Source organism: Chlorocebus sabaeus, chromosome 13, assembly GCF_047675955.1.
Source record: "Chlorocebus sabaeus isolate Y175 chromosome 13, mChlSab1.0.hap1, whole genome shotgun sequence".
NCBI classification, from domain to species: domain Eukaryota; kingdom Metazoa; phylum Chordata; class Mammalia; order Primates; family Cercopithecidae; genus Chlorocebus; species Chlorocebus sabaeus.
In genome coordinates, this window is record NC_132916.1 from 37,998,454 (window position 1) to 38,019,027 (window position 20,574).

A 20,574-nucleotide genomic window follows, 5' to 3' on the forward strand; every position below is an offset into this window, starting at 1 on the left:
AAAGGCATGAGCCACCTCACCTGGTCCTGAATTTCTATCATATTTGATTGTAAGAGTCTTTATTGCTGGTGTTCCACTGGAAATAAAAACGCAAATGAAGAAATTGAAATGTCTCTTTCTCAATAACCACTTAATTTAAATTTATTTGACTCAAGACTACATTTTTATTCTCTTGGCCTAATTATTCAAGCAAAAAGGATGAAACATATCCAGTAAGAGAAGGATAAAACATAAGGTATAATTTTAATACAAAAATACCCAGGATGCTGGTTATGGAAAACTGGAAAGGAATTCTGTGCCCAGGATACCAAACAGCACAAAAGGAAAAACATTTCCCTTATGAACGAAATTATAATTTGCCTTGCATGCCAAAGAACTTCAAAGACTTTGCTGATCCCTGTGTCAACCACCATGATTTTTCAAGTGGAGCTGAAGGTTGAAATTTGGTTTGATGAGCCCCTTGCTTCTTCTTGGCTAAGAAAGAAAGAAGACCGCCAACCAGGCAAGCTACACTCTGCAAAGCTCCTTTACAAATGTTTTTCAGTAGAGCAGATTTATGTCAGCCAAAGAAGCATCAATGCCTCAGTGAAAAGCTGGGGCACCATATTCCTAACACAGCTACTTCCAGTCCCTGTGGCTGAGCACTGGATCCCAGCTGCTCTCATTCCAGGTGTGGCTGCCTTGTGCAAGAACGAAGACAAGAGGCCTGTCTGATAGAACTTACAGGTTTCACCTGGGCAGCAATGAGAATGAGACATAAATAGTAAAGATATTGGAGTTTACATGTAATGATGTAAAATATTTTCATTTTTAAAATGAAAACATTTTATTTTAAAAAATTAATAAATTTTCTGTTAAGAAGACCCGGATGAAGGACAACAAACAAAAAACAGTCATGATATTTGATGTACTGGATCACTATCAGCACCGTGTCTTCCCAAGACTCTTCACCAGAAGGGAGCCACAAATACTAAAAGTAGAAGGCAAAGATATTCTGTGAGACCCCTGTAAATAGTAGCATAAAGATTTTACTAACATGTAAGACCTACTGAAGTCCTACTCTTCACTTGTGGGAGACTCCACAGCTGGCGTCTGCATACCAATGTGTGTCAACAAGGATTCATATCCAAGTGGCTCATTATCAAGTCAGGAGCCTACCATGAAAACAAGAGTGTCAGAATCCTCAGCTTTTATACTGCTTCAACCAGGACGCCTAGACCTTTTCAAGCACGATGACTTTCTCCACAAGTGCAGGAAATTCAGATACCTCCTGAATCAAGAAGAAAACTGTCTGTATTTTATTTTGTATTCTTTACTTGTTCAACTGGCCTCCATATCATGAAACCTGGTTCCACTCATCTTTGATCCTCTCAGTCAATTCCTTTTCTAATTTTTTTGTATTTAAAACAAGCCATGTTTTTATAATTTACCAAATCTATTTTTGACTGGATGAGCATTTAAGTGGACTGACTACAAATTTCAATTTCTCACTGTTACATTTGATCTGATCTCACAGGCATAACTAGCATCTTGTTTGAGGCACTGTGCTTAAAAATAGGGGGAAAAGATGCAGTTTGTTAAATCTTTCAGGGTTCTTCTTGTGAAATGGAATTAGTTGGCACACCTACTAACTTTAAAGAAAGTGGCTGGAGACGTTTGCCTATTCAAGGGACAGAATGCATCAAGCTTCCTCCTGACAAGCCACCTGCAGAAACGTTGTTAGGGTACACCATTAAGCCTGCATCTATACATTTTGTGCCTTTAGTTTAAGTTTTGTTTAAACATTCTGGTTTTATTTATTTCAAAATTTATTTATTGAAATCACTGATTTGCACTGGCATTAAAATACTTGATGATAGACTCACAATGTACCAATAATTGCTGAAACTACCATCATGTTTTCAACTGTTGACAGTGATCAAACAATTCTGTTTTGCAACTGCACTAAATAAAAGATAAAATGCAAAGTTTAATTATAATGAGATTATGTTTTTTCAGTCTTTAATGAGATATAAAACTTATGAATAAGATGACCTTTTAAAGCTTTATTTCATAGATAAAATTTGAGATTACTATTTAAGAAATTTTGCTTAGGTTTCATTTGTGTGAAGCCTTTAAAGAAATATTAGGTTAAAGACAGACTCCCTAAATTCCATCAACATAAATATCACTTACTTTGAATATGAATAGAATTTGAGAAGTGAGCCTTACACATTTATTTCAATTTCTTATGAGTCTAAAATGTACGGGATTAGGCTATATTTTCTTGACTCAGATTCATTATTCAACACAAAGCTACATTCAAAGAGAGAGAGAGGCCAGGTGTGGTGGCTCACACCTCTAGTCCCAGTACTCTGGGAGGCCTAGGCGGTGGATCACTTGAGGTCAGGAGTTCGAGACCTGCCTGGCCAACATGGTGAAATCTCATCTCTACTAAAAATACAGAAAACAGCTGGGCATGGTGGCAGGTGCCTGGAATCCCAGCTACCTGGGAGGTTGAGGCAGGAGAATCGCTTGAACCCCAGAGGCGAAGGTTGCAGAGAGCTTAGATGGTGTTATTGCACTCCAGCCTGGGCAACAGAGCAAGACCTTATCTCAAAATAAAATAAAATAAAATAGAGAGAGAGAAAGATAGCAACAAGAATGGGACAATAGTAAAAGAATCTGCCTTATTGTGGGAGGAATTCCAGTCAGAAGACTTGGTTTCTAATCTAAATTCTGTTATTAACTAGTTGCACTTAGGCAAATCACTTACTATTTCTGCCATCTCCTCCTGCATGTGGTACCTATGTAGGTAACTCATTTAAAAACAACAGGAAAAAGATAAAATTATGGATTATCTAGGAATAATTTGCATAACATATAATGAAGACAACTCTAAACCTATATGTAAGGATTAAAAAGAGACCTGAATACAGAGATTTTATATATATATATATATAAATATATATATATAATATCTTTATTATAAATATAATATTATACAGATATCACCTTTCTCACTCTCCGGCCATCTTGGCAGCAGCTCTTAGTTTGGGCCATCCCGACCAAGGAGATGAAAAAGTCACTGGAGTCAATTAATTCTCGGCTGCAACTCATGGAAAGTGGAAAGTACATGCTGGGGTACAAGCAGACTCTAAAGATGATCAGACAAGGCACAGCAAAATTAGTCATCCTTGCTAACAACTGCCCAGCTTTGAGGAAATCGGAAATAGAGTACTATATAATGTTGACCAAAATTGGTGTCCATCACTACAGTGGCAATAATATTGAACTGGGCACAGCATGTGGAACATACTACAGAGTACGCACACTGGCGCTCACTGATTCAGGTAATTCTGCTATCATTAGAAGCATGCCAGAACAGCCTGGTGGAAAGTAAACTATGCAAAATTTTCCTTTAATAAAACTTGCCAAGCTTGTTTTCTTTAAAAAAAAATACATTATAAAGATATCAATTTTATACCAATTTATCAACTCATTATAATCCCATCAAATACTCAGAGAAAAAATACGTTTAGAATAGAAAGACTGATCCTAATTTTATCTGAGAGTAAATAAGTAAGAATGCTGACTTTTAAAGCAAAAGAACAATAAAGATGATTTTCCATGCCAGATATCAAAATACATTACAAAATTATAGTAATTAAACAAAAATGTATTGGCATAGGACTAAAAAGATAGTTCAGTAAACAGAAGAGAGAATCCAGCAACAGACTCATGTTTTCATGGGAACTGTAGTGCATACTAATGAAAGAATTTCAAATCAATTGTGGTAGAACATAAGGGAAAAATAATCAAATGAGATTCCCACCTCACACTATACTTCAAAATAAATTCCATTCTTTTTTTTTTTTTTTTTTTTTTTGAGATGGAGTCTTGCTCTGTCACACAGGCTAGAGTATAGTGGCACAATCTTGGCTCACTGCAACCTCTGCCTCCAGAGTTCAAGTGGTTCTCCTGTCTCAGCCCCTTGAGTAGCTGGGATTACAGGTGCATGCCAGCATGCCTGGCTAATTTTTGTACTTTTAGTAGAGATGGGGTGTCACCATGTTGCCCCAGGTTGGTCTCGAACTCCTAACCTCAGGTGATCCACCTTCCTCGGTTTTCCAAAGTACTAGGATTATAGGCGTTAGCCACCATGCCCAGCCATAAATTCCAATTGAATTAATAATCCTAAGATTAAAAATTTTAACAAATATGAGGAAAACATAAGAATATGTATGTATATATGTACTTTTTTTTTTTACAGTCTCACTCTGTCACCCAGGTGCAATCTCTGCTCACTGCAACCTCTGCCTCCCTGGGTTCAAGCAATCCTCCCACCTCAACCTCCCGAGTAGCTGGGATTGCAGGCGCGCACTACCACTCCCAGATATTTTTTGTATTTTTAGCATCAATGGGGTTTCACCATGTTGGCCAGGCTGGTCTGTAAATCCTGGCCTCAACTGATCTTCCCTCCTTGGCTTCCCAAAGTGCTGGGACTACAGGCGTGTGCCACCTCGCCCAACCCGAATACGTATGTACTCTTAAGGAAATATCATTCCTAAAGAAGATAGAAAACTTAGAAGCCTGATCCTTTTGTAGCTCATGAGCAACGATGACTGGGTGTTCACATGCACGTGTGAAATGCACTACAATCTCGGCACATTACCCATCTGACCTGAACTTGGGGAGGAAAAAAAGCAAAAAACTCAGAAGGCACAAGGAACACAAGGAAACAACTGTCGGATATAACTACATGATGCTTTAAATTTTTCTTCCCAGGAAAAGATCACGTAAACCATGCTTAATGAAAGACAAAACAGACTGAAAGGAGATAGGTGTAACATATAACAGAAAGGGATTAACTGCTATAATATGTAAAAACTAAAGAGTTCCTTCAATTAAATAATGAAAAGACAATCTAATATAGTAAGGTAAAAGAATAAAAATGAACAACATAAAAAGAAAAAAGTGATCAATGAATATAAAGATCAATAATCTTTTTAGTGATTTCCCACCAGATTAAAGAAAACTGAACAATTGATAATATGTAGTTTTGGTAAAGGTATAAGGAAAAGGGCATTTTCATCACTATGAATCTGAATATAAACAACCATAGCATTTCTGTGGGTCAGTTTGGCAACATTCATCAATATGTTAAAGATTATGCGCTTTGATGGAACAATATTACTTCTAACAATTCATCCTACAAAAATATTTACACATGTGAACAAATATATATATGAATATTAATGATAAAATAGAGAAAATTTTAAACAATCTAAACATTCATCAATAAAAGTAATGACTAAGTTTTAATATTTCCATATGAACAATGAAACACTATATGGCTATTTAAACGAACTAGGTTGTTTTATATATACTCCTAGGGAAATTCTTCAAGATATAAAGTTCAAAAAAGAAGTCAGAAAGCAATCTAGATAGATTGTACATAATAATGTCATTCATCCCATTTGAAAAACTCATGTATATATTTGTGCATGAGCAAGAATGGGAATAGAAAAAAGCCTGAAAAGATATACTACAACTTGCTAACAGGAGGTAGAATTCTTAAAAAGGATCAGTGAAAGGGAATTTACTTCAGTTATTTTATGTACTCCTTTCCCATTTGAAAATGTTACAAGAATGCATTTTTTTCTCATTAAAAATTTTAATGGAAAAAATAGGAGTTAACAAACTGTACTACTAATGTTGTTCCTGCCTTATGCCGAACTACTTGGTAATATAAAAAACAAGCAGAATTACAAAGCCTAGAACTTTCTTTTGTTACATGTTCATTTTGCCTCCTTAATTTTTGTATTTATGTAAATAACTATAGCTTTTATTAAAGCTCAACTACAAAGGTAATAAAAGTTTTATCTAAGTTTTTTTCTGTACCCCTTTTAAATATACACAAAGCCAACTTTTAAAGCTGGCTTTTTAATATAAGCATGATCTAAAAGTCCATAATTTTTCCCAGAGGACTGAATGCCTCCAGAGGACCTACCACTGTGGAAAAGATGCTGTGTCAAAATGATGCGGTGCAGTCATGCACTGGGCTGGACATCAACCTTGAAACACATGATGCTGGTGACCGCATAAGGAGAATTCCATTCAAATTTGACGGCTGATCGATGAAGTTCTAAGATTCTTGAGGGTTCTTTTAAACGCAGTTACCAGGCATCTGAAATCACTTTCAGAAACTTATCTACAGCATAATCTAGAGAAAAATTTCCAGGCCTTGGTATCTATTTCATCATTCAAACGATACTAATTCTCACCTGCCATTTATTATAAAGATTAAGTAAAACAATGAATCCAAAAATGCTTTGGAAGTTATGAAGTTGCTGTAAGACATTGTTTTTACCAATATATGAACCGTTGATCTTCCACAAATCAATTTGATATTCCTACCCCCACCCTTACCCTTCTATGGTCTGGAGTCAGATTTGTTATCATTTAATGAGAACTTCCTATGTTCAGGTCCTTAGGAAAAGCCTCAAAACAGTTCTGGAAGGCAATGCTCCTATTACCCCCATTTCTCAGATGAGGAAGAAGATTAGGTACCTAGCCCCAAGTCACAAAGCCAGGAAATAGTAGAGCCTAAATTCAATGCTGTTTATTTGATTCCAAAATTATTAACTGCTGCTCCTAACAGAGCACTGCCTCCCAGTATATTCATGTTTCATATCTTTTAATACCGATGAGCATAATAATTATTATGAGAATTATAATTGCTATAAATTATCTCTTTCCAACAAATTTTTTTCAAAATTGGGAGAAAAGCAAGCCTGGAAAAATAAAATTTGCATAGGTATTAAGAAAATATTACCCAAAGAAATTCAGGGTGTAAATACATTATTAATACGCTGCTGCTAACAAGATTGGTAATTAGCACTGAGGAAAAAAGACAGAGAGCAAGAGAACCCGAAGAAAGCTCATTTATCTATCTAGACTTTCTGTGAGAAGGATGAGGATTTTTTTGTTTTGTTGTTGTTGTTGTTTTGAAACAGAGTCTGACCCTGTTGCCCAGGCTGGAGTGCTGTGGTGCAATCTCGGCTCACTGCAACCTCTGCAAGCGATTTTCGTGCCTCAGCCCCCCAAGTAGCTGGGATTACAGGCATGGGCCACCATGCCTGGATAATTTTTGTATTTTTAGTAGAGACAGAGTGTTGCCATGTCTGTCAGGCTGGTCTCGAACTCACGACCTCAAGTGACCCACCTGCCTTGGCCTTCCAAAGTGCTGGGATTACCCTCCTGCCTTGGCCTTCCAAAGTGTGGTGAGCCACCACACCAGGTCGGATGAGATTTTTTTTTTTTAATCTAATGTAAATTTTTTAAAAGTGCTGCTTGCCTCCAGATAAATAGCAAGGCTGGCTCTCCTAGCTAAGTGCAGATGAAATGTCAAATTACATTAAAAAGCTCTGGCTTGTAAAATATTTGAGGAAAAGCAAAGATTAAGAAAAGATAGCTTAAGAAATGCAAAATGTGGGCACATAGCATTTGCTTAATCACGTAAAAGTCTAAACGTTAATTAAAATTGACATTAATTAAGAACTATAATCCCACCTCCCTCAAGAGAGAGGCTGGCTTACTGGAAGAAAAGGACAACTTGGAATCACCAATTCTCCTACTGGTCGTCTAGAGCCTTCAGTAATCCCTGGTCAGTGTCTCAGAATTCCTTTGGGAATCCTTCCCAAGGGAGGAGTCAAAAAATGGGTTCATTGCAAATGCTTACTTTACAAGTGAGTACTTTATTATAGCTCTGCTGTTGCATGTTTTTCTTATTTTCCTTTCACTTCCAAATCTAGTCAGAGGGTTTCACCAAATCCATCTTATTCCAGGATGATAAGATAGAAAGGAAAACCAGCTTTTATTGAGGACCTGCTAAATGCTGGGGCCTGGGGCTACTAAATACCAAAACTTTCATTTCACGTTCTGCCTATTTTCATCCAAATTGCACCAGAAAACTTCTTACAAAGAACGCTTAAAGCGGTGGCTACTACCTGTAGTCCCAGCACGTTGGGAGGCCAAAGCTGGCAGATCACTTGAGGCCAAGAGTTTAAGACGAGCCTGGACAATATGGTGAAAACCCGTCTCTACTAAAACAAGAAAAAAAGAAATACAAAATTAGCCAGGTATGGTAGTGCACGCTTGTAATCCCAGCCACTCGGGAGGCTGAGGCAGGAGAATCACTTGAACCTGGGAAGCAGAGGTTACAGTGAGATCTCCCCACTGCACTCCAGCCTGGGCGACAGAGCAAGACTCTGTCTCAAAAATAAACAAAATTTTTTTTTTTAAAGAACACCTAAAACAACAACAATATCACCATACCTTACCTTTAGATACCTCTATTAAATCTTAGAATTCTTTGTTTAAGATAGAAACTTTTATCCACATTTTACAAAGGAAGAAACTTGGACTTAGAGAAACGAAGTCAACTGCATTAGTTCACAACATAGCCACCGAATGTTTGAACCTGAAATTGAACCCATGTCCTCAAAAAGTGTAGCCCTACTCTACTGCAGCTCCTTCACCCCAGGGTAGCAAATTCCCCAAAGACAAGTACTGTATTATTTTAGCAACAGCCAAAAGCACAGTGAATAAAATTGTATTTTGAAAGCTGGTTGAACAATGAAATGTTTAATGCACCTGGGAGGTGTTAGTATTATTAAAGAGTGACCAAAGTGGGTAACACAGTTTCCAGTAATAAAAGTGATTCTAAAATACAATCATAAAGTATTGAAACAGTTTCTTATGTGGCTTCTGGGGCCAGTCTCAAAGAGGAATGCCCCCCCCCCAAATTGATTTGAAGATTGGCATGGATCTGATGGGTGTTCTGATAAAGTGATAATTAAAAAGGATAGTTGCTTGTTCCCATGAATTCTGATACAATGACAATGGAAATCAACATTCTCAACTTTATATTCTTGCCATGTTCATGCATATATATATATATACACACACACACACTATGATAAGGAATTATATATATGTATTTATGTATAAAATGACATAAGCTGCATTTTATTATTTTTAATTTATTTTTTTATTTTTTAATTTAATTTTTTTATTTTTTATTTTGTATTATTATACTTTAAGTTCTAGGGTATTTGTGCACAACGTGCAGGTTTGTTACATATGTATACACATGACATGTTGGTGTGCTGCACCCATTAACTCGTCATTTACATTAGGTATATCTCCTAATGCTATCCCTCTCCCCTCCCCGCTCCCCACAATAGGCACCGGTGTGTGATGTTCCCCTTCCTGTGTCCAAGTGCTCTCATTGTTCAATTCCCACCTATGAGTGAGAACATGCGGTGTTTGGTTTTCTGTTCTTGTGATAGTTTGCTGAGAACGATGGTTTCCAGCTGCATCCATGTCCCTACAAAGGACACGAACTCATTCTTTTTTATGGCTGCATAGTATTCCATGGTGTATATGTGCCACATTTTCTTAATCCAGTCTGTCACTGATGGACATTTGGGTTGATTCCAAGTCTTTGCTATTGTGAATAGTGCTGCAGTAAACATACGTGTGCATGTGTCTTTATAGCAGCATGATTTATAATCCTTTGGGTATATACCCAGTAATGGGATGGCTGGGTCAAGAAGTCAAATTGTCCCTGTTTGCAGATGACACGACTGTATATTTAGAAAACCCCATCGTCTCAGCCCAAAATCTCCTTAAGCTAATAAGCAACTTCAGCAAAGTCTCAGGATACAAAATCCATGTGCGAAAATCACAAGCATTCTTATACACCAGCAACAAACAGAAAGCCAAATCATGAATGAATTCCCATTCACAATAGCTTCAAAGAGAACAAAATACCTAGGAATCCAACTTACAAGGGATGTAAAGGACCTCTTCAAGGAGAACTACAAACCACTGCTCAGTGAAATAAAAGAGGACACAAACAAATGGAAGAACATACCATGCTCATGGATAGGAAGAATCAATATTGTGAAAATGGCCATCCTGCCCAAGATAATTTATAGATTCAATGCCATCCCCATTAAGCTGCATTTTAATATGTTTCATGAAATAGTCCTGAGGGGCACATTAAGAATTTTAAAAGTTTGTAATAAAACATTAAATAAAAAGATATGGACCAAACAATTTAACTAGGTATTTGCCTATTTGATATCCAAGAATTTTTTTTACAGTTCTCCCCCACTAAATTGAATGAATCTTTTGATTGTATTAGTAAAAATAGGTTAAAATGAAAATCAAATTATTTTTGAAAAGTAGTGATGATGTCTAGAATATAATAATTCTTTATCCTGCTTGTTATTGGATGTTTTCAAAACACCACAATTACAATAACATGAATTGTTTAAATGAAAAGTTGTAAAAAAAAAATTTTTTTTTTGGTCATTTGGTGAAAAGAATATAAAAGTAGATGCAGGGAAAATTACTACCCATTTTATTCGATTAATGATCACTCTATAGTTTAAGCATTCATGACATTTAAAGCCACAGTACAGGCTGGGCACAGTGGCTCAGGCCTGTAATCCTAGCTCTTTGGGAGGCCCGGGTGGGAGGATCACCTGAGTCAGGACTTTAGCCTGGCCAAAACGGTGAAGCCCTGTCTCTACTAAAAATACAAAAATTAGCCAGGCATGGTGGTGCATGCCTGTAATCTCAGCTACTCAGGAGGCTGAGGCAGGAGAATCACCTGAGCCTGGGAGGCAGATGTTGCAGTGAGCCAAGATTGCATTGCTACACTCCAGCCTGGGTGACTGAGATAAGACTACATCTCAGAAAAAAAAAAAAAAAAAAAAAAAAGTTACAGTAGGAAAAAGCAGGAGATAAAGAAATTAAGTGTTAGTGTTAGAAAATAAAATGTTAGAGAAAAACTGGTCTTGTCAGCATAATCAGGAGGCAATGTCTATTATTTATCAATTGTCATTTTCTCTTCTCTGCTTCTTAGGAAGACATTTTGCCCCTACTGATGCAACTGTTGCTGTGGTTGAGTCAGACAAACATAAAAGACTGTGACAGGACCCTGAGAAGTTCAAAGACAAGGCTCTCTTCTCAGTAAAAAGGGAGATCAGTTCACAACCTCCTTGAAATCTGCTTATTTTTTGGAGAAGAAAGGAAAGAGGGACAGATGCTGGTGGAAAACTGGCTTCCTAAATTTTTTTAAATTATAAAGTATCTTGGAATTCTTCAATCTTTTCTCTATAAAGTATATTTATTAGGTCTATATTAAAAACGTGTAACTACTAGTTCTTTATTGGGAGGAAAATTAAGACAATTATAAGGAAAAGTTTAATAAATCATCATTCAGTGATCCAAACTGGTCTTGTCTAGAGATTATGGTGACAGATTATAAACAGCCTTGGAAGTCAGGCAGGGAGGGTTAGATCCCAGACAACTAAAAGCCAATTTTTGATCAGAGATGCGACAAGAGAGATATTTGTGGCATTGAATGCTCTGGAGAGGGGAACAATGACCAAAGAGGTAATTCAGGCAGAAAACATCAAGAACTTTGACTTGAGTTTTAGTCCTTGGAAGGGAGAAAATACCAGAGATGTTTGAAAGGAAAATAAATCAACACAACTTGACAAGGATAATCCATGGGGTGCTCTGAGCTGATAACAAATTGTACAGTGAGAATTCCAGTCTTCTCCTTGATACTCAATTATTTTTATATTTAGTAAAGTCTAATCAATAGGAATTTTAGAGGAAAAAGTAACATAGGGTAACATGTGCTTAAGATATGAAAGATGATGGAGGTGAAAAGAGGTTTATAAACTAATCAAATGGGCAAAATCTTCAGGGTTTGTTTTGTTTTATTTTTTGTTTTAAATTCTAATTGGTAGTGGAGTGTTTAACCATACTGAAACCTAAGGAGGTCTTATACTTGGTTCTATTCTTAGCCTGAAAAGTGGAGAGAAATGAGTCCAAAATGTCTCCAAGAAAGCTAAAGAAATCATCAGGAAAGAAAGGAAGAGAAGGAAGGGAAGGAAAGGAAGGGAAGGAAATCATCAACTTTCCTAGAGACTTTGGACTCATTATAAAATATCTCGATTGGAAAGTGGAAGACATGGTACACCAGATCACTCAGAAGATGAGCTGGTTTAGATGGGAAAACAATAACCTAACTTTGAGAAAGTGGAGAGAAATATACAAGCAGCAATTACCAGATCAGTAAGGAGACAATGGAAAATACAGAGCTGGAATTTCAGTTAGCTATTAGGATAGGAAATTCTGATTGTTGTGTCATTGGCATAAAAGTAGTATTTAAAGCAATGAGAATAAGATCCAAAGTCAATTGAAAACTTGCCCTACGTATCTTTTCCTCAATATTGGAGAGGAGTTGGGTATGGTGGTGCATGCCTGTTGACCCAGCTACTTGGGAAGATGAGTAGCTTCAGCCTGGGAGTTTGAGACTGCAGTGAGCTATGATTAGGCCTGTGAACAGCCACTGCACTCCAGCTGGGCAACATAGCGAAAATCCATCTAAAAAACAATACACACATACACACACTGGAGAGGAAGAGGAGTGGAGGACATGTAGAAGAGGCAGAGACAGCAGGATAGTGCAGTGACAAAGTCCCTGTCTGTCTCAGCAGACCACAAGATACTGGCTGGTCTGGGTAGCTATAATTGAGATTGGGGACTTTTTTTTGTTTTTTTTTTTTTCCAGATGAGGTCTCTCTCTGTCACCCAGGCTGGAGTTCAGTGGCATGATCTCCGCTCACTGCAACCTCGGCCTCCCAGTTTCAAGAGATTCTCCTGCCTCAGCCTCCTGAATAGCTGGGATTATAGTTGCATGCCACCATGCCTGGCTAATTTTTGTATTTTTAGTAGAGACAGGGTGTTACCATATTGGTCAGGCTAGTCTCGAACTCCTTACCTCATGTTCCTCCCTCCTCGGCCTCCCAAAGTGCTGGGATTACAGGCGTAAGCCACTGCGCCCAGCCTGTAGTTGGGATTTTAAGCAAATTATTTAACAGCGTTATAACTGGGAATTCACCTAATTAATCTAATTGATCTCTGAATTTACTGTGGGTATTAAATAAAATAATATATACAATAGTGATTGAAATTTTAAAACTGTCAAGTGTTTACACCTACAATCAAAATGTAAATCAAATTCCAACTGTAGCCTTAATGGAAGAATGTCACATTTTCATCACTCGCTACATTCTCGACCATGAGTCCCATCCATCCCAGGAATCCTTACAGTTTTCTCACAGTGGCACTGTGAAGGGCTATACCTTCTTACCTCTGATCTCCTGTCTCAGCTGCATCTCATATCTGGAGTCTCTTCCCAACTGTAACATTCTCTCCCTTTCTCTACACCCTATTTTACCTACATTCCAAAAAGCTTCACTCTGCTCTAAGCAACACTCACACTTTTGTCCCAGGAAAGGTAGAGGTAAGTTTTTGGCACAATTCAACCATTTATGTTTTTATTCGGTTGTCCAAAAATACGTTTTGTGATGACAATATTCTGGATAAAGTTACTAAGGATGTTTCCAGATTCAAGAATCTGACCTGTCAGACTCTGTTTGTGCATGTGTGTGTTTCTTTGAATGCTAATTCCCACTTTGTAGATGTAGCCCTAAATACTTCTCTTACAACACATAAAGTTTAATATTTAATATATTTCAGACATTTTTTAGTGTATCTTGGTCATTTTTGTAACCTTCACAAAAACTGGAAACATCCCATAAAATTCTTAACTTTATCTGAGGCAGCATAACATAGTCAAGGAAACAGTGTCACAGGTTTGGAATCATCAAGAGCTGGACTGAGAACCCAGTCCAGACCACTTACGAACAGCATAAACTTGAGCATGTTATGTTATGCCTCAGGGATTTGATTTACAAAGAAAATAGGAGTAATGGTTTCTATTTTATAAGATTACTGTAGGGATTCTAATATGTCATGGAGGCAAATCACTGTACACCAGTGCCTGACATAAAGTAGGTACCTAATAAATATCTGCTGAGCAAACGAAGTCCTTCCCAGTCATCTCGTCACAAAACCTAATAGAGTGTTGAAGGCACTGAAAAGTCCATCACACTGGAGGGGCCCTTAGTAAAGTTCTAGTTTAGCAGTAGCTTAATAAAAACTTTCTATTTATTGATTGCCACTAGTTGTTTCTAAGAGTTTAATACATCTTTTTTTAAAACTGCATTGTCATTTGGAATAAAGGAAGTGTTTGATTTTATACTTTAATTTCTAGAACCATAGATTAGTTCAAATAACTCATTTCAGCCACTGTTTAAATCTCCTTTTTAGTATCAGAAAGTATTTATGACTAAAAAAGCAATGAAAAATTACCCTTTGTATGATCCCTATACTTATGCTGAAGATTCAACTTTTTTCTATGTGAATGTTTAACTTCCACTTCTGTTCCGCCAGGTAAGAACAATCAGAAAAGTGACTAGGTAACTCTATAAGACCAGGAACCTGATCGCCTGATCCTTTTAATGAAAACTTTGATTGCTTTTCTTTATTTACTTGCCTCTTATCTCTGAGAACAAAGTTGGAAAGGGAATTACCCCTGTGCCCTCCCCAATCCCCCACCTTCATTCCGTTCTTCCAAAAGCTTATATGGAAAGTTTTCAGCCTATCCCTGGAGGATAAGTATTGCAAATTTTGAGAAATGCTACTATGGATAAGCTTTGATTCAAAATTTCTGGAGAAAACTTTTTCTGTAAAAATGTTCCTACTTTTTGTTTACTTGTCTCTAATATTATGTCCTACTCTTTGATTACTCTTTCAAATATTAAAAAATCTCGGCCAGGCATAATGGCTCACACCTGTAATCCCAGCACTTTGAGAAGTTGAGGTGAAAGAATTACTTGAGCCCAGGAGTTAGAGACCAGTCTGGGTAACATAGGGAGATCCTGTTTCTACAACAAATAGTTCCAGCTACTGGGGAGGCTGGGGAGGAGGTTAGAGGACCGTTTGAGTCCAGGAGTTAGATCAGCCTAGGCAACAGAGCGAGACCCTGTCTCAAAAAAAAAAAAAAAATATATATATATATATATATATGTATATGTATATATGTATATATGTGTGTGTGTGTGTATACAGTTGTATGTCAGTTGGTGTGCCTGAATAGCAGTGACCAAAAAATACACTCTTGTTTATAGTGGTTTTGTAGTGATCACCTATTCCGACCATGTGGAGATCTAACAGGCCAGAAACTTCACTCCTATTGTAGGTGTGTTAGTTCTTGATGCTTCAGACAGATAAACAGTGACTCTGATGTTTCCTAATTATGAAAGAATCTTTCTATTTGAGTACTACTGGGTAGTTAATAAAGAACACTAAAGCAAAATCTAAAAGTAAAGAAGGTTGCAGTTTTAGTATCAATTTTAAAAACTAATAAAACTCCTACTACAGGCTGGGGGCAGTGGCTCATGCCTGTAATCCCAGCATTTTGAGAGGCTAAGGTGGGAGACCTTAGGACTCCCCAGGAGTTCGGAACCAGTCTGGGCAACATAGTGAGACCCTGTCTCTATTTTTTAATTAAAAAAAAAAAAAAAAAAAAAAAAAACTCCAACCACATATAAGATTCTGTGCCTATTACAACCATTTGAGCTCTTAATAGACTCCTAGATGACAGATAGCCTTCAGTGAACAATGGCTAACACACTATTGAACTGTATTTTCCAAACCTTGCTGAACATCAATTTCCAAACCTGTAAAATGGCAAAATGATAGTAGTTCAGGTTCTGTTGGAAGGGTGAAACACAAGCCTAGCAGACTTACACAGTGCGGTGCCTGATACAGAGTAGGTTCTCTTCCCTCCCTCCTTCTCTTTATGTGTATCTGTATGAAATAATATAGGATTAACTGACATTGTGCTTTGTAATAGCACTGCCATTGTAATCTATATTTTATTTTTGTGCGAATATTGACTGCATAGATACAATACAAATTGGGCATCGGTTGAGGGAGTGAATGGCTGGTAATCTTAAAGAGGATTGTAGAAAGATACATTTGATATATTGATTAAGCATACTTGAGATTTATCAACCTCAAATGGGCCCTCCTTACTGCTCTAAAGTCTTACTATGCCCCAAAATCTCAATCCTATGCCTCCCATTCATTATTTCACACCTTCTATAAGGTCATCAAACTGCAACTCTCCCTTTTCTTCTTTCCTCTTAGCTGAATAGAAACCATCAGAGGGAAGCTTTCTCATCTTCCCACCATCCTCTTCTTCTCTCATTACAGAATTTTTAAAAAAGTAGAATATCTTTTAAAACCCAATGTCTCAGCATGTACCCTGTATCCCCATCGCTTCCTGCCTTCTCAGAAATGCTTTTCCATTCTTTATCCCTTTTCCTCTTATATCTTCATTTTCCTTTTTACTGTATTAGTTTCCAGATCAGTCAAACGTGCTCTGATGCCTTCCATCCAAGACAGCACCACACAAGCCAAAAACATTAACTGGGCTTATCTGAAACGCTTGGGACCAGAAGTGTTTCAGATTTCAGATTTTTTTGAATTTTGGAATGTTTTCATATACATAATGAGATATCTTGGGGATGAGAACCCAAGTCTAAACATGAAATTTATTTATGTTTCAAATATACCTTATAAACAGAAACTGAATATAATTTCATACAATATTTTAGATAATATTGTGCATGAAACAAAATTTGTATACACTGAAATTTATGTACATCGTGAAAAAACTTTGTGTACATTGAACTACTTTATTACCCTTTGTGGTGTGCTTGCATGGAGGAATCTGGATGTGCAAAGAAAACATATATTGCAGCTGACAGGGGCTGGGGGGGATGTTTTTTCTCCTTGGAGACACTGAATAAACTTTGTGTCGTGCATGTGTGTTTTTACCATAACCCCTCACATGAGACCAGGTGTAGAATTTTCCACTTGTGGTGTCATATTGACACTCAAAAATTTCAGATTTTGGATTTCAGATTTTCCCGTCAGGGATGCTCAATCTGTCCCAGCCCTCTCCAGCTACTGCCTTGTCTCCCTAAACCTTTATCGAGTCCAGCTTCATAAAGAGGTGACTACGCCATAATCTTCTTCGTGTTCCATTTTATCCTAAACACATGAAATCCAGCTTCCACTCTCAACATACTACAAAAACTGCTCTGGAGCCTGTATCCAGTAGTTTCTGTCCTGCAACATGCAATGGAAACGTCTCAGTATTTCATTTGAACACTCAACAGCATTTGACAAAACTTACCACTCCCCTTTGAAACACTGTCTTTATTGATTTTCCTGACCCCACACTCTCCTGGCTTTCTGTCTGCTCTTTGAGAGTTCCTTCTCAGTCTTCTTTGCCATCTTGGCTCCTTTTCTTTGGATCCTCTGAGAGCAGAAATTACTCAGGGCATCATTCTGTAATCTCGTATCTTTTGCATTTTCCTGTGACTTGGCTTCTGAAAATATTTTCATGTGGAATGATCACAAATCAATATTTACATTCAAAACCGTAGTCTGAACTCCAGACTCACATCTGTGAACTTCACTCTTCTACTGAGATGTTTTAAAGGAATCTGAAAATATGTTCTAACTCATCTCTCTACCTTCCTCCCAAATCCATGCTGAACTCTTCCTCCTCATGGGCTTTGCTATTTCCTCCATCTGAACATAGCTCTTCACCTCTTTACCTGGCTAATGCCTACTCTTCCTTTAGGTTTCCACTTAAATGTCACTTATTTCAAAAGACCTTCTTTAGCCCTCCTAATGAAATTATACTATCTTATAGCACAAAATAGAACTTTAAATGGTCAAATGTACTCCCTATTTTCGTTCAGAGTACATGTGATGGTTTAAAGTTATATTTCAGTTTGTGATCTTGTTGTTACATGCTAGTTTCTCCCCTCTCTTGTTAGGCTAGAAGCATTTGAGTGAGCCAACTGCATTATTAATTTCCCCACCTCTTCAAATCTGCTCAAGGTTTGTCTTCTCAATGAGGCCTTTCCTGGCCTATATGGAATTACAACTCAACTCTCCCCTGAACTCCCATCTCCATTATTTTGCTTTAGTTTCCCCCACCACTCCGCCCCTCCCACAACACTTACAGACTTCTAAATTTTCATATAATTTGCTGGCTTACATTTTTTCAACTTGTGCTTTTCTCCCCACCCAAGAATGTATGCTTTATAAAGATTTCTTGTCTGTTTTGTTCATTGATATATCCCAAACGCCTACTACATGATAGGAGTTCAATAAATACTTGCCAAATGAATTGAGGGGCTGTGTCTGTTTTCCTCCCCACCACACTGCAAGCTAATCAATTTCTGTGGAATTAAATTTCAAGTAGCATAAAATCTAAGATGAAGGATGGAGCAGAACACTGCCTGCACAGTGGGATCGCATATGTTGTGAATGCATGAATGCTTCCAGGTGAAAAAGGTGTATTTAATTTGGAATCTACAAAGTGGTCATCTTTTGTGTTGTTTTTTAAGCACACAATCTTGTTTTTGCTTTCTTTCTCCACATGTTAAGAAATTTTAAGAAACAATAATACAAATGTAAGCTGCATGAGAGGAAAGACCATGTCCATATTTGTCCCTGGTGTAAGCTAATGTCTAAAGTCTTTTCCCTCGTACTTAGGAGGACCTTAATAAATACTTTAGGAATGAATCACTGACCTACTGAGTGAATCTGTGCCATCAAGGGAAGATAGCAGCACCGGCAGTGGTAGAAAAAGCCAGGACTCAGTCATCAAGGGGCCTGACCTCTATTCGTGGCTCTGCCGTCTGAGAATCTGGCAACTCTCCCGTGCCTATTTCTTCATCGTTGAGAGGGAGAAGCCAGGTGCTCCAGTTCAACTTCAGTAGATGATCTTCTAAAATGGAAGCCCCCTGAGGTCAGAGACCGAGTTTATCTTGTTCAAATGATATGAAAACAAGATCTGGATTATTGTGTTTGACACACTGGGCCCTCAAGATTTTGTGGAATGGTCTCTAAAATTCTTTCCAACGCTAACATTCTACAGAAAAATAACAGGTCTCTTAAATAAATTGCTTTTTTCTAAAGAAAACTATACACAGATTATTATTATCTTGCAAATATGTTAGGACAGGGTGAAAGGGGAGTGCAAATGAAGAATAAATGACCGTTTCTTCCTACATTATTAATTTGGTTTGGTTACAGACACCGGTTTTACATTTTCACTATGATCTCGGGTTCTTTAGTCATATTTCTGTAAACATTTTTGGCGCTTTGTTTGAAACCTTTCACTCTGGGTGTGAGCACACCAAACTCCTGAGGAGCCACACTTGCACTGTACTGCTTCCCTACCAGTTCCAAGTTCTTGGCCTTCTTTCCCTGTCATGAAACAGTTTTGCAAGAACAACAACTGTTTTCCATTTCCCAGCCCGTTCTTCCTCACCCATGCTCCGCCGGGACCCTCTTCCCCATAAGCTCAAGAAATCCCCTGCTTGGACGACGCTAGTCGCTGGGGGAGGTTGGGGAAACGGTGGCCCAGCCCTCAGAGGCCGCGGGCAGCGCCCCCAAGGAGCCTCCGCCTGCCACTTGCTGGGGACCGTCGACTTTCCAGCTACCTTAGAATGCGCTTGCGTATCAAAAAAAAAAAAAAAAAAAAAAATCTTTTCTACCGTAAACTAGACACTCAGACCGCTCGTGAGGAGGGAACTTATGTGTTTACACTTTTTTTTTTTTTTTTTTTTTTTTTTTGCCCCAGAGCTGCTGCGGGAATTGATTGGCTCCCTCGCGCCCCTGACGCTGGGGCTGTCCCCCCGCCCCTCCCCGCCCTCACCCCGCCCCCTCGCGCGGCCATCTGCTTCGCAGTCTGTCTCCCAGTCTCTCACTCGGCCCCTCTCCCCTCCACCACTCCCAGCCCCCGCCCCCCCGCCCACCGTCACCCCCCAGCGCCGGCTCCGCCTCTTCCCCCTCCCCCGGCCCCGTGTTCCGAATCTTCCTTGGCCGTTGCCAGGGAGACCAGCCGATACCAGGCAAATAGGCGTACGAGAAAGAAAAGGGGGGAAAGCTACACGGCAGCCTGGTAACAAAGGAGCAATAAAAGCAGCCCCCAAATGGAGGGCGAAGGACGCGTCTGGGAGAAAATCCGAAAGCGAGCTAGCAGTCACCCCAATTTAAAATAGGAGGGGGATGCAGAGGAAGGGGCATGATTCACGTTGGGGGTGGGGGGAAATCAAGAGCCTTAAATGGGCTTTTGGGAATCGCCTGGATGGTGGTGTCGGATCAGCCCAGTTGGCTTTTCAAGTTGGAACTGCTAATACAAGGGATTCGCGTCCATTCTTGCGGCTGGGGTCGTGGGCCAGGCCAGCGGGCTTTCTTAAGGGTAATAACACGTTTGTTGGCAAGATGCATTTCTACGGAAACGTCTTTACATCAGCTGTGGGGAATATGACCATGGTCGAATAATACATCTGAAGGAACTGAACAGTGAGAAGACGAAGCTTCACGTAACAATGTTCAGCTTGGTGATTTTCAAAGCAACGCTTGAACAAAGAGTTATTGGCTTGAACCAACCGTCTTTTTCACTCAGAGTGTGACCTATTTCCCTACAGTGAGCAGAAAATAAAACTGTTTGAGAATTCAGAGCCAGCACCAGGAGAAATGAACCATTCCCTCGACTGC

General features: G+C 38.5%; 2 pseudogenes; both read left to right on the forward strand.

The window, feature by feature from the left end:
• Window positions 1-411: 411 nt before the first annotated feature.
• On the forward strand, window positions 412-3,382 carry LOC119625052 (large ribosomal subunit protein eL30 pseudogene; annotated as a pseudogene).
• Window positions 3,383-4,575: 1,193 nt separating this feature from the next.
• On the forward strand, window positions 4,576-4,664 carry LOC119625569 (small nucleolar RNA U13; annotated as a pseudogene).
• The last annotated feature ends 15,910 nt before the right edge of the window (window positions 4,665-20,574 follow it).